The sequence below is a fragment of the Tubulanus polymorphus genome, chromosome 11, assembly GCF_964204645.1.
Source record: "Tubulanus polymorphus chromosome 11, tnTubPoly1.2, whole genome shotgun sequence".
NCBI classification, from domain to species: Eukaryota; Metazoa; Nemertea; class Palaeonemertea; order Tubulaniformes; family Tubulanidae; genus Tubulanus; species Tubulanus polymorphus.
The window spans coordinates 12,116,943-12,127,854 of record NC_134035.1 but is presented as its reverse complement, the minus strand read 5'-3'; the positions used below and the strand labels follow the sequence as shown (position 1 = coordinate 12,127,854).

Below are 10,912 nucleotides of genomic sequence, written 5' to 3'. Positions count from 1 at the left end.
GTAAATAAACGGAAATACGGCGCACACTGTTGTTGAGCCACATCGCCGCCAGGGGTCGCTGGCCAGCACATAATGGAGTCCCATGTCGCTTTGCAATAACCTGGAAAAATGAAGACGATTTTTAGCTCGACGTAACTTTCTAACGATTAAAATAATGTAGAAATGACTTGAAGTTGACTCGGTGTGTTGCTGTACTGCGTGGGTTTATGTGATAATCGCGGTGTAATAAGTGCGAATGAAACACCTTCCTGATTTCCTCTAACGCCTCGCACACATTCTCAGAATTGAATAGGAAACAAACGATATTCATTTTCACCCCGCTTTGATGCTAACCATCCTAATTAAGACCGCCAATCATAAACATCGAAAATGAAATCATTCGTGGAGATGCACTCAGTCACCTGAACCAAGTTCGACAAATGAGAGCTGTGAGTTTGAAACATTGGAAATTGACTGATATACTTATTCTGGAGTCATAGGCCTAGGCTAAGCCTGAACTGTTGAACTGGGTGGGCCCAAGGGTACATATTAGTAGTAGACGCCAAGTTACTTAGCTGAAAACTAAGGTACAAAAACCTTTTTTTAAACATTAATTTCAAAGGTTTGGGTTCATTTTGAATTTAGATCCAGTTCAATCCATATTTTGTAAGATATGCCATAAAATAAATTAAATGATAATTACCTTGTGGTGTTGGTTGCGTGATGAGTTGTGAACAGCGTTTCTCTGCTGCACTCCTCAACTCATTCTCTTCTGCTTTAGTCAGCATTTTACACCTTTCTGAAAATCAAACGAAACTACCATTAATTACGAATCGAAATAACAACCACAATTCGTTATCTTCTCCAATTCTGGACCGGAAATTGTGTGTAAATGTCAAGGTCAAAATGGCGGTCTGTGCTCTCATCGTCGTGGCAATCGATTGAGTTGAAATTGAGTTGAAATTGAGCTTCTATTTGGTGCGCAGTGTTTCAACAACTGTCTCTCTCTCTCTCTCTCCCTCTTTCTCTATTCTTTCTATCTCGGAGATCAGTAACGACCATTTCTACTGAAATCTTATACTGTTTGTCGCGGGTTCAAGTGCAAATAGAAGCACGAATCTTCAGTTGTGTTGATTGTAGAAATCGGGTACACTTCGTGTTTGTCGTATCCATTTTACGAACTTGCTGCCTTGATTAGACACTGCACTGTGGGTTTATTGTGTTTTTGGGGTCTTTTGGGGATTTTCTGCGTCACTCGAACTATTTCTGTTCTCCGCGTCAGAGTGTACGGGCGGGCTATTCTACCAACTGTGAAAAACTGTGTATCCCGATGTTCAACGTGTTTTACGCACTCTTACCACGGCTTTAATGTAGTCCATATTATACACAAACTCATTATCAGATGTACATATTCTGTACATTACATGTGAAGTCATATGTCACTCTTTGACGAAATAAAGATCATAAAAAACAACTGCATAACTGAACCGGATGACAAGTAATGGCGTTACCCACCGGCGATCTTAATAGAACTAAAACCTACACATGCCCAAGAGTGTCGTCTCATCTGACCAACGTGGGAGTGATAACGTCAACGACGAGGCTCTTAGTCGTAAAAACCAATGTCCGGGATCGATGGACGCGGTTTATTCAGACGACAGACGGTCCCGTAAGGGTTAGCCATCAACTCGATATTGAAACGTGAAGGATCTTTATCTTTGTTCATGGTTTATTTAGAGCTTATCGCTCGTAGAATACAGATATAGTCATATACACGTAAATGGTTTGTAATCTGGTAACATGCAGCTATTTTATTCTATTAATCTGCCGCTTATCAGCTGCAGTCGGAGTAGTGGAGATAGTGTTTTTATTCGGGCATTTTCAGTTCGTTGAACAGTCACTGAGAACAGATCACAGATTTCACCAAGAACGTTAGTGTCTGATGTACCACAGGCAATAAAGACACGAACGACATTTTCTCGATACTTTTCAATCACTGTGACTTTAAACCACCAGAAATCCAGTTCCACTAAACCGATTGTGAAAAATAAACTCTCATTACAAACCTCATACATTCAGTTTTCTCATTATCACATTCATTCGGAGGTTCCTTCATCATAGTCCGTGCTTGATGCGATATAAATACAGAAATAGCAAAAATTACACCATTTTTTCACTTTGAAACTAGACATTGTAACACCGTTAGTTCGTTAGCAACAAGACAACTTGAGCGATGCGTGTCTCATCGCTATACAACGCTTCATTTTTGTATCATAAATTTAATCGTACTAAAACCAGATTCATCGTCGAAATGATGAACAAACGTAAGATGTCATAAGGTTAGTGTAGATAGTTTATTTATCAAAATCGGTTCTTTATTTGCTGAGATATCGCAGTATGCTAATTAGCTGTCAAATGTGATACCTTCGTCAGAAATAACTTTCATTAGTTGATAAAAAATCTATCATCGACTTCCGGGAGATGTTTCACTTACTGATTCTGATGAATCTACACTCGATTCATCGTGATCTATTGGTTTATTTCTAATTGATAAGCCAGACACGTCTCTAGACGTCTAGACAAATAGAAAAGGAATGGACTCTGAAAGTCTTAGAATATCAACGAAAACTTCTACGACGCATCTATAGCCGGTTTCTGACTTCGTCAAAAGCCAGTCGTGCTTGGTAACCGAGCGATAATCATTGCTGTGCCATCTTCCACACATTGAGTCTGATGTTAATTTATCCTTACAATTCGTTGAGTCTTTATAGTTTCTGAATATTTTCCTGCTCGTTGTTTTCTTTCAAGTCAATTTCTACGCATTCAAATGAAACGTAATTAAACGTAATTTTACGCTACAATTTCGATGAATTTTAATGAATCGACGCAAAAAATATTCTTCGTTGATTTACGGTTTATTCGCATAAGCGACGAAACGGGAAATGTTGTATAGAGTTCATTTTCGCTACGACTCGAACTAGAAAAGAAATCGACTGCGACCGAGAAGTTATTATTACCGAAACACGAGCGAAATAATATTTTGACATCGTGTCAAATTCCGGTGAATTCTTGCAAGGATCGTTTGATGTTTTAATGAATCGGTTGAAATCTAATTTTAATGCAGCGCGCACTATAAGACGGTGGATGAAATTTACGCGATGAAATTGCTTTTTTCGTCACTCACCCTCTCTGTATCTGTCTCTGTGTCTGCGACATGTTCTTATATACTCTCTGTTTCCAGGAATATTCCGTCGGTTTTTATCCGTACGACCGCGCCTCCGAATCTATTGAATTACTGTTAAATGAATTTCGGGAACCAGTTCGGAAATTTTGAAAAATGAACTAATCAAAAATGAACTAATTCTAACTCTGTGGAATCGGGTCTGGAATTGCACTTGTTGATAAATTTTTCTTCAAGTTCAAAGAAGTGAATATCTCACAAGTTACTATTGACGGTATCGAACTGACGTTACACTACAGCTGCTACTACTAAATTCAGACAGAAAACTTTAATAAGATTAGCCATATTCTTGAATAAATCATCCTTCGCTTAGAATTATTGTTATCATATTAATTATAAGTATTTGTATAACATGCATCGAATTCGTACATTTTGTGTTCTTTGCAATTGTATTTATTCTCGAGCAAATAAACTATATAAACTGTGTATATTCTAGATCGTTCAGGCTTTGGATGGTCTTTATGATTTTTCGATGTATCCATATTGCATTAAAAAAAGGTGATTAGAACGAGGTATTCTACGTCAAACATAATATGAAACTGCCTTGCTTAAGACGTATAGACTTTAGAAGAGGAATCCTTATAGCAGTTTGATTTAGACCGCTTTAAACATAATAGTCGCTTCACCATTTTCTATATATTTCATTTCGAAAAACAGATTCCTTCAAGAATCCTTAAAATCGACTTCTCTATTATACGTGACGAATAGCTTTCTTCTTTTGAAATATCTGGCAGTAGAAAAAAAACCAATTCTCAAACTACACACGAAGCCGGTACGGGTACTGTGGGAAATGTAAAATCACAATAAAATCCTCGTTAGTCGTAAACTCTACTGTCGGTGAAATCTTGAATAAACATTCAACGCGTATGAATAGAACGAACATGATTTTGAGAGTTGTAATGTTACCCCGAGAGCACGAATCTGTACGAGTCTAAAAATGCGCTCAGAAAATCTTAACTCGCATTGATAGATACCGAGGACAGTGACGACAGCTCAGCGCTCTCATACACTTCACAGCCTCTCGTCAAAGTTTTCTTCGGTTTTGTATAAATGTTTTCACTTCATTGTCATACGATAGCTATAATTTTTGTCCGCGTAATAGGTGAAGGTCGGGGTTCAGTGCTCTGTACAACGTGCGGAAGTCGACCATCTTTGAAAAATAACACATATTGCTTGATATTGTCGACAATAGATAATGTGACATAGATTATATTATATCAAAGATCGATAAACTTATTTTGGATTTTAGTATTTCATCGATAATTGAATTGAAATGACCGGCAACCAGTCTAGCCCCGATATATTGATGACGTAGTGCACATCCTCTCAAAATAATTATTGAAATGTATCAAAAATAAGATGAGAGTCGCGAAATATAATGAATACGCAAAAAATCACAATTTCAATTCTTACGTATTTTGAGACGCTGATATTGATGACGCAGTGCGATCGACTCACACAGAACCACTCATAACGCATATTAGGTATCAATGTATATATGAACATTATTGTCACGGTCTTTACGGCGTCAAAAAACATTTCTTAAACCTATAATCATCAATATTTCACTATGCAACATAAACGTCTAATGTTAAGCCGCCATTTTGATGCGCGTCGTACAAACCGACGACCGAATTTTAAGTCAAACTCTAGCGGTTGGGATTAAGTCATAACTGATCAATCAACTGAGCGGTCGGTGATGATGACGATGGTTGCAGATTGTGAAGTCATTCGCGTGCGATTCACAGTTAAATCCTATGAATTATTCTCGTCTTTTCAGACACTAAATGATGGTTATACTATTAGAAACAGAAGATTATAGCGTGTTACTTTGTATTATTAAAGTCTTCGCGGGCGGAACACTGTCACATAAAAATCACCAAATGCGGCACTGATCTTCCCACTCAGATTTAATGCCATATATTTAAACTTCAGTTCAAATATTAATAACTCACTTGCACGTCATTGATTTTATCTGCAGAAGTTTTCAGATTCAGTTTCAAGGCTAAGTTCGTATTACATATTCATGGTTATTTACTAAAACTTTTAGAGATTAAAAGAAAACAAATTTTCAAGTCTTAAGCGTCCGTTTAAACCACCATACAGTACTGATTGGCGATTAGTCGATATATCCTTTCATGAAACGAGTCTGAAATATTCAGTGATCAGAATATTATGTTTAAATTACTTCAAATATTATTATTGTAAACCGCTTTGAAATGTGTAGAGCGATATAAAACTTCAGGCTCTATTTTTAATCTTTTTGTACCGTGGGATTTCATATTTTGAGCTGAGATGTAGCGATACTTTTCAATATAGAAATGCTAACTCGGTAGTGCATAGCAGATTTCGGCTAGTGAATGTATAGGATATCGTCAAAGCTGTAAGTAACTACCCCCACAAAGTCGAGAGGTCTCCGGTGAAATGTTTCTAACCTCAAACCACCACGCAAACGGCGACACCGAAGATTGCGCGGTATCAACTTTCAAGATTTTAAAAGTTTCGTTTTTCGGTTAGGTTTCTGTCTGGGATCGCTCGCTGCACGTTTCATATCACCGTACGAGTATGAACCAAAACAAAAACAGTAATTCTAGCCGATCAAGGTTACAGCGAACATGACGAAATCTTGACTAGAACGTGGAGGCGTATTTTTAAAAAGAAATGATATTTTGAATGTGACATTAACGGCTCATGCATTCAGTTCATAAGCTATGTAATGTTATGCTAATTATGTCCAATATATATATAGGGCCCGGTTGAACAGTCGTAAACGAGTTTGAACCATCGGGAATGAGTTTAGACTGGTCTTAAGTTTAAGCCTTGACCGTGTTACTGGACCCCTGGTACATGTGCATGCAACTATCTTGCTATAATTTAAAAGAAATATATATATATATATATATATATATATATATATATATATATATATATATATATATATATATATATATATATATATATATATATATATATATATATATATATATATATATATATATATATATATATATATATATATATATATATTTGCAATCATTGATCAAGCAAGCCGTTCAAATAGAACAATTCAATATGCAATATGCAGCCTTAGCGAACTGATTTATATTAACAGAGATGTGAAAATGGATCCTACCGTATCTATTTCAACTAATGCGAACGAAGTAGAAAACAGAGTGAAAGAGAATTTGAATGAACCGGATCTGTGACTGTGTGAGGGAGAGAGAAAGAGAGAGAGAGAGTGAGACCTAATGTAATAAATACACTACTGACATATCAATCAAACCTAGTGACATTCATGCAATAAATTGTACGGTTATTGGTCATTATTTTGTCATAGATCAATACGTAATGACCCCGAGCCCGAGCCTAAATCACGTATAATCATTTACACGCCATCAGCGTCGTCAGGTTTTTTGCTTTTTATTTTCGGGGACGCGAAAAATCACCCGGTCGGGAATCATAGGTCGTTGATTCACTGGTGTCATGTGGCAGATTCGGCACGTCTCGAAAATAGGATGGAGGGGTGAACGGTGAAATTTCAATTATTAGTTCGATCAATCGGATGAACCTTTTAATTTGATGGTTACGATACCCAACAGTTTCATAAAGTGTATTGGCAAATTGCCTCTAAGTGACGGAAATTGCTTTTTGGGTTCTAAATTTAAACGATATTTATCAAGTGTAAAACACTTACTGTAAATGTCATGTATACATAATTACAACGTTGATGAATAAAGATTCATCAATTCTGTTTATCAAGGTTTATCCTTATTTCTTCTGCGATATCAAGAAGCATTTTCTGGTAACTATATAGTAATCATGCAGGATAATTTCAATATTTCTGTCAGGTTGATCGCAATAGTGCATATACGATGTATGGAATAAGTGATACCTTCAATGATAATAAGCTGATTATTCCGTTTAGTATCGAAGCAAAATTATCCAATTAACCTAAATAATGTAAACTAACAGTAACACAAGTAGAACGCATACTGAATATCCAGTCCTTGTCTTACACGCGAATTCAAATTTCACTAAATTACTTTTCGAATATTTATGCCACTAACCTTTAGAAAAATCCAGTTATAATCAATAGGTTGTTGTATTGTATTGGATGTACGTGCATCTGGTCGGTCTACGAAAGCGACTTGCAACAGATGTTTAATGGGAGAAATACCTTCATACCTCACGTATGTAGAGATAGAGAGTCTCTCTTTTCGTCATCAATAGATTTCATAAACAGTCGAATAAAGTTATATTGGTTTCATAATTTGATCATGATGGTTTTGTTCGGTGAAAGTGGTCTCCAGGACCGGTCCGATCCAATAGAAAATACCCGCACAGTGTAAAAACAAGAGGAGATCGACGTTCGGCTCGTGGAATTGAACCCTCTCCTAATTTCTCTTCTTCTTCAATGTTCGATCATTTCAAATGACATTACTTTAGAATAACTACACCTACCAAGTAATTGGAATCTTATTCGAAGCACGCGTGCAAGTGGTATTGTTATAAAATCATCGTAAACGAAATATTAGCGATTTTTTTAGATTTTGCAAAATTAAAAAACGATTATGAAGAATTACAAATAGCCCACAACTCGACTGGGTAGATTTTATTAGTCATGATATATTATAACGCAAGCCATTTTTCCAGTTGTAAGGTTTCTGTTCTCGTGTCTGGAAGAGATTCATGAATTGAGTTTTACGAGACAAAGCTGTAAAGAATCGGTAACGAACACTATAATTGCAAACCACAGGATCCGGCACTGCCAGTACTTGAAAAATTGTTCATTTTCAACTAGTCTGAATCTAATCTAAAGCCAGTCCTGAACTGGTTCGGAAAGCAGTTGAATCCGAAGTTAGAATTGAAATGAAGTACTTCGATTTGGTTTCAGTCAAATTCACTCTCGAACTTGCGAATTGACTAACTGGATCCAAAATCAATCTCATAGTAGAACTGAACTGTTGGGGTGTCGATTGACTCTAGACTCGAGGTATTTCTGACGAGATATTTTTCAGCGCAGTGACCGATGATGTTTACATCGAGTATTCACCCACGCATTGAGACATTACTACTTCATTTGCTGTTCCTGTCACACGATTACTGAATGCAGTAGGTTTTTATTCGATTTGATCGATGTTCAAACATTAGTTCGACAGAGTTTCATACCCGAGACATGCTGTGATCTTCATTAGGTGTTTATTGTAAGATCAACGTCACAAGGAGCTGGTCAAGCTTACCCCCCCCCCCGTTTCATTCCCGGTGATGTGGATTTGTTTGGGTCACACAAAAATTAGCTTAACTTCAAATCAAAAGCATCGACCGCTAAGTAAGATAGCAATTCCCTACTATAAGAGCAGCTTATTCATAAATCACGTAATACTAAAATGTTGCAGATTCATTTTTATATGTATAATTATCTATTCTGGTAATTTATTTGAGGTTTAATGATTGTTTCGAATCGGAAATTGAAATAAAAAGCTATTCCTCAACTATTATCATTAATCTTTACCAACAACTTTAGTGGTGTTATTAGCTTTCCTTCGTAAAAAGAACCACACAAATTCGTCGAGAGAGGAGATTAGAACTGAAAGGGATTACGAGTTTGATTAACGATAATTATACAGCGCAATTAAAGCGGTCCGTTCCAGGAGAGAGGAGAGAGGAGAGAGGATAGAGGATAGAGGATAGAGGATAGATGAGAGAGGAGAGAGGAGTGCGGAGAGAGGTGAGAGGAGAGAGGAGTGCGGAGAGAGGAGAGAGGAGTGCGGAGAGAGGTGAGAGGAGAGAGGTGAGAGGAGAGAGGAGAGCGGAGAGAGGAGAGAGGAGAGGGGAGAGAGGAGTGCGGAGAGAGGAGAGAGGAGAGGGGAGAGAGGAGAGTGGAGTGCGGAGAGAGGATAGAGGTGAGAGGTGAGAGAAGAGAGGAGAGAGGAGAGAGGAGAGAGGAGAGAGGAGAGAGGAGAGAGGAGAGAGGAAATGAGAGAAGAGAAGAGAGGAAAGATTGTGTGTTGGTTGTAAATATCAAAAGTTCAACGAATGCGTTCAGTGAATTGATGAGACGTCGAGAAAAGAGTTTCTGATTTTACCAACACAAAAACGCACGCGCGCACTTCACCGTATTTCAGTCATTAGCGAGTCATTAATTTCTTATGTTTTCAAAACATTCGCGGAATGAAATTTCTCTAGTCATCAATTACAGCGTTCTTGAGAAAACAAAGCGTACACGATCACGACGAAGGCGATTTTAAAGCGATCTGAAGTTGATAAACCCATGTTCACCACAAAACATTTTTATACGAATCTATATCGTGTCTACTGATTCGGCTCCTCCTGGCGGATCATTTCTGGCGCCATATCAGACGAAACCATATACTATCAAAACGTTAAAAAGCCTTTACTGCCTGATTCTAAAACGTCATCAGTATTTGTGCACAGGCAGATCGTTTTCTACCTCATTGGGCTATCCTTGGATGAGTGACACTCTGCTCGCCGAATAACAACTCTCAATCTACCCTACCCCCAATCATTTTTCCAGGCACCACATAACGCTTACTTTTTCTATCTATCTACACATCCTAATATAGAATCCCTTGTATGTATTATTGGAAACTTGCGGAATTCAACCTAATATCAATGTAATTAATTAATTAATTAATTAATTAATTGGTAATTAGAAAGGAATATTGGATCTCATCACGAATGATGATTATAGACTGACAATCAATAATATGTTACAGCGGGAATCCATGACGTGTACGTATTATGTGCATTGTCAGATACAGCTCTATATGATCAGAGAAGTAACGACGGGGATTTAACATTTCTTATTTTGCTGTCCGCCAGCTCGTCGCTGATCTATACGCGATCTGCGTTGCACACCGATACAGATCGATTATCTCTGAGTAGAACAAGAGTACATTTGAGTTTTTCTGTTGGTCAGTCGCGTGTTACTGATAACGGAATCAAAATAGTTCACTTTCCCATTTCTTTCCATAGGACCCATAGTGTATATATATTTGAGCTATGTTTCGGTTTAAGACTGCTAGCCATCATCACAGGCGTAGTGCGCCTGCGTCAGTTTTCTATTCAAGAACTTAACATTTTTGGCGGAATTTACTGTGGGATTTCTGTCGTATATTCATCCTACGCGGATACCGTGTATCTTCCCGACTTACCAGGCCCATAATAAGTATCAGTTTATTTTAGATCTGTAAATGATTCGAGTCTGGAGTCTGGTTCCATAGTCGGGACTTCAGACCAAAAATGATCTCAAAATCTGGTCTTCAGTCGTTACATTGGCTCAGACTGGTCTTGAGTCCGACTCGTGACTGTGGAACTCGCCCCAACTATTGAACTGTTTCCAGCTGTTTGACGACTCCGAATTTGGCTCTGACTGCGTTAACACTAGTGAGTATAGTAGGTATACTGAGAGTCAAGGTTTATCAATGCGGCCTTTAAAATGCACGGTTGACCGACTGTACCGCTACCGGTCCAGCACACAGCTAATAAAGTATCGTGTTACAGGTAATGACGGCACTCATCTTGTCGGTATTAGTCAGTTAACTGTAAGGTGAAATGATGGCCACTTCACGAGACACACGACACGCGGGAACGCATCAAACAGATTTTACGACGAACGAACGACGATGAAACTGTTTTCATTCAAACAGAGACGAAACGGAGGAAATTCCC

At 37.8% G+C, this 10,912-nt stretch overlaps 1 long non-coding RNA gene across 2 annotated transcripts in view; it reads right to left on the bottom strand.

The window, feature by feature from the left end:
• Positions 1-44: 44 nt before the first annotated feature.
• The window catches only part of LOC141913312 (uncharacterized), a 32,895-nt gene continuing 22,027 nt past the window's right edge, over positions 45-10,912 (bottom strand). The window contains exons 1-3 of one of the 2 annotated variants that reach the window (XR_012620275.1): positions 6,354-6,432; positions 683-778; positions 45-100 (exon numbers count right to left, since the gene is read on the bottom strand). This is a non-coding gene — a long non-coding RNA (uncharacterized LOC141913312). Of the gene's footprint in view, positions 101-682; positions 779-6,353; positions 6,433-10,912 lie in introns of those variants that run through there. The other variant, XR_012620274.1, reaches the window with a different exon arrangement.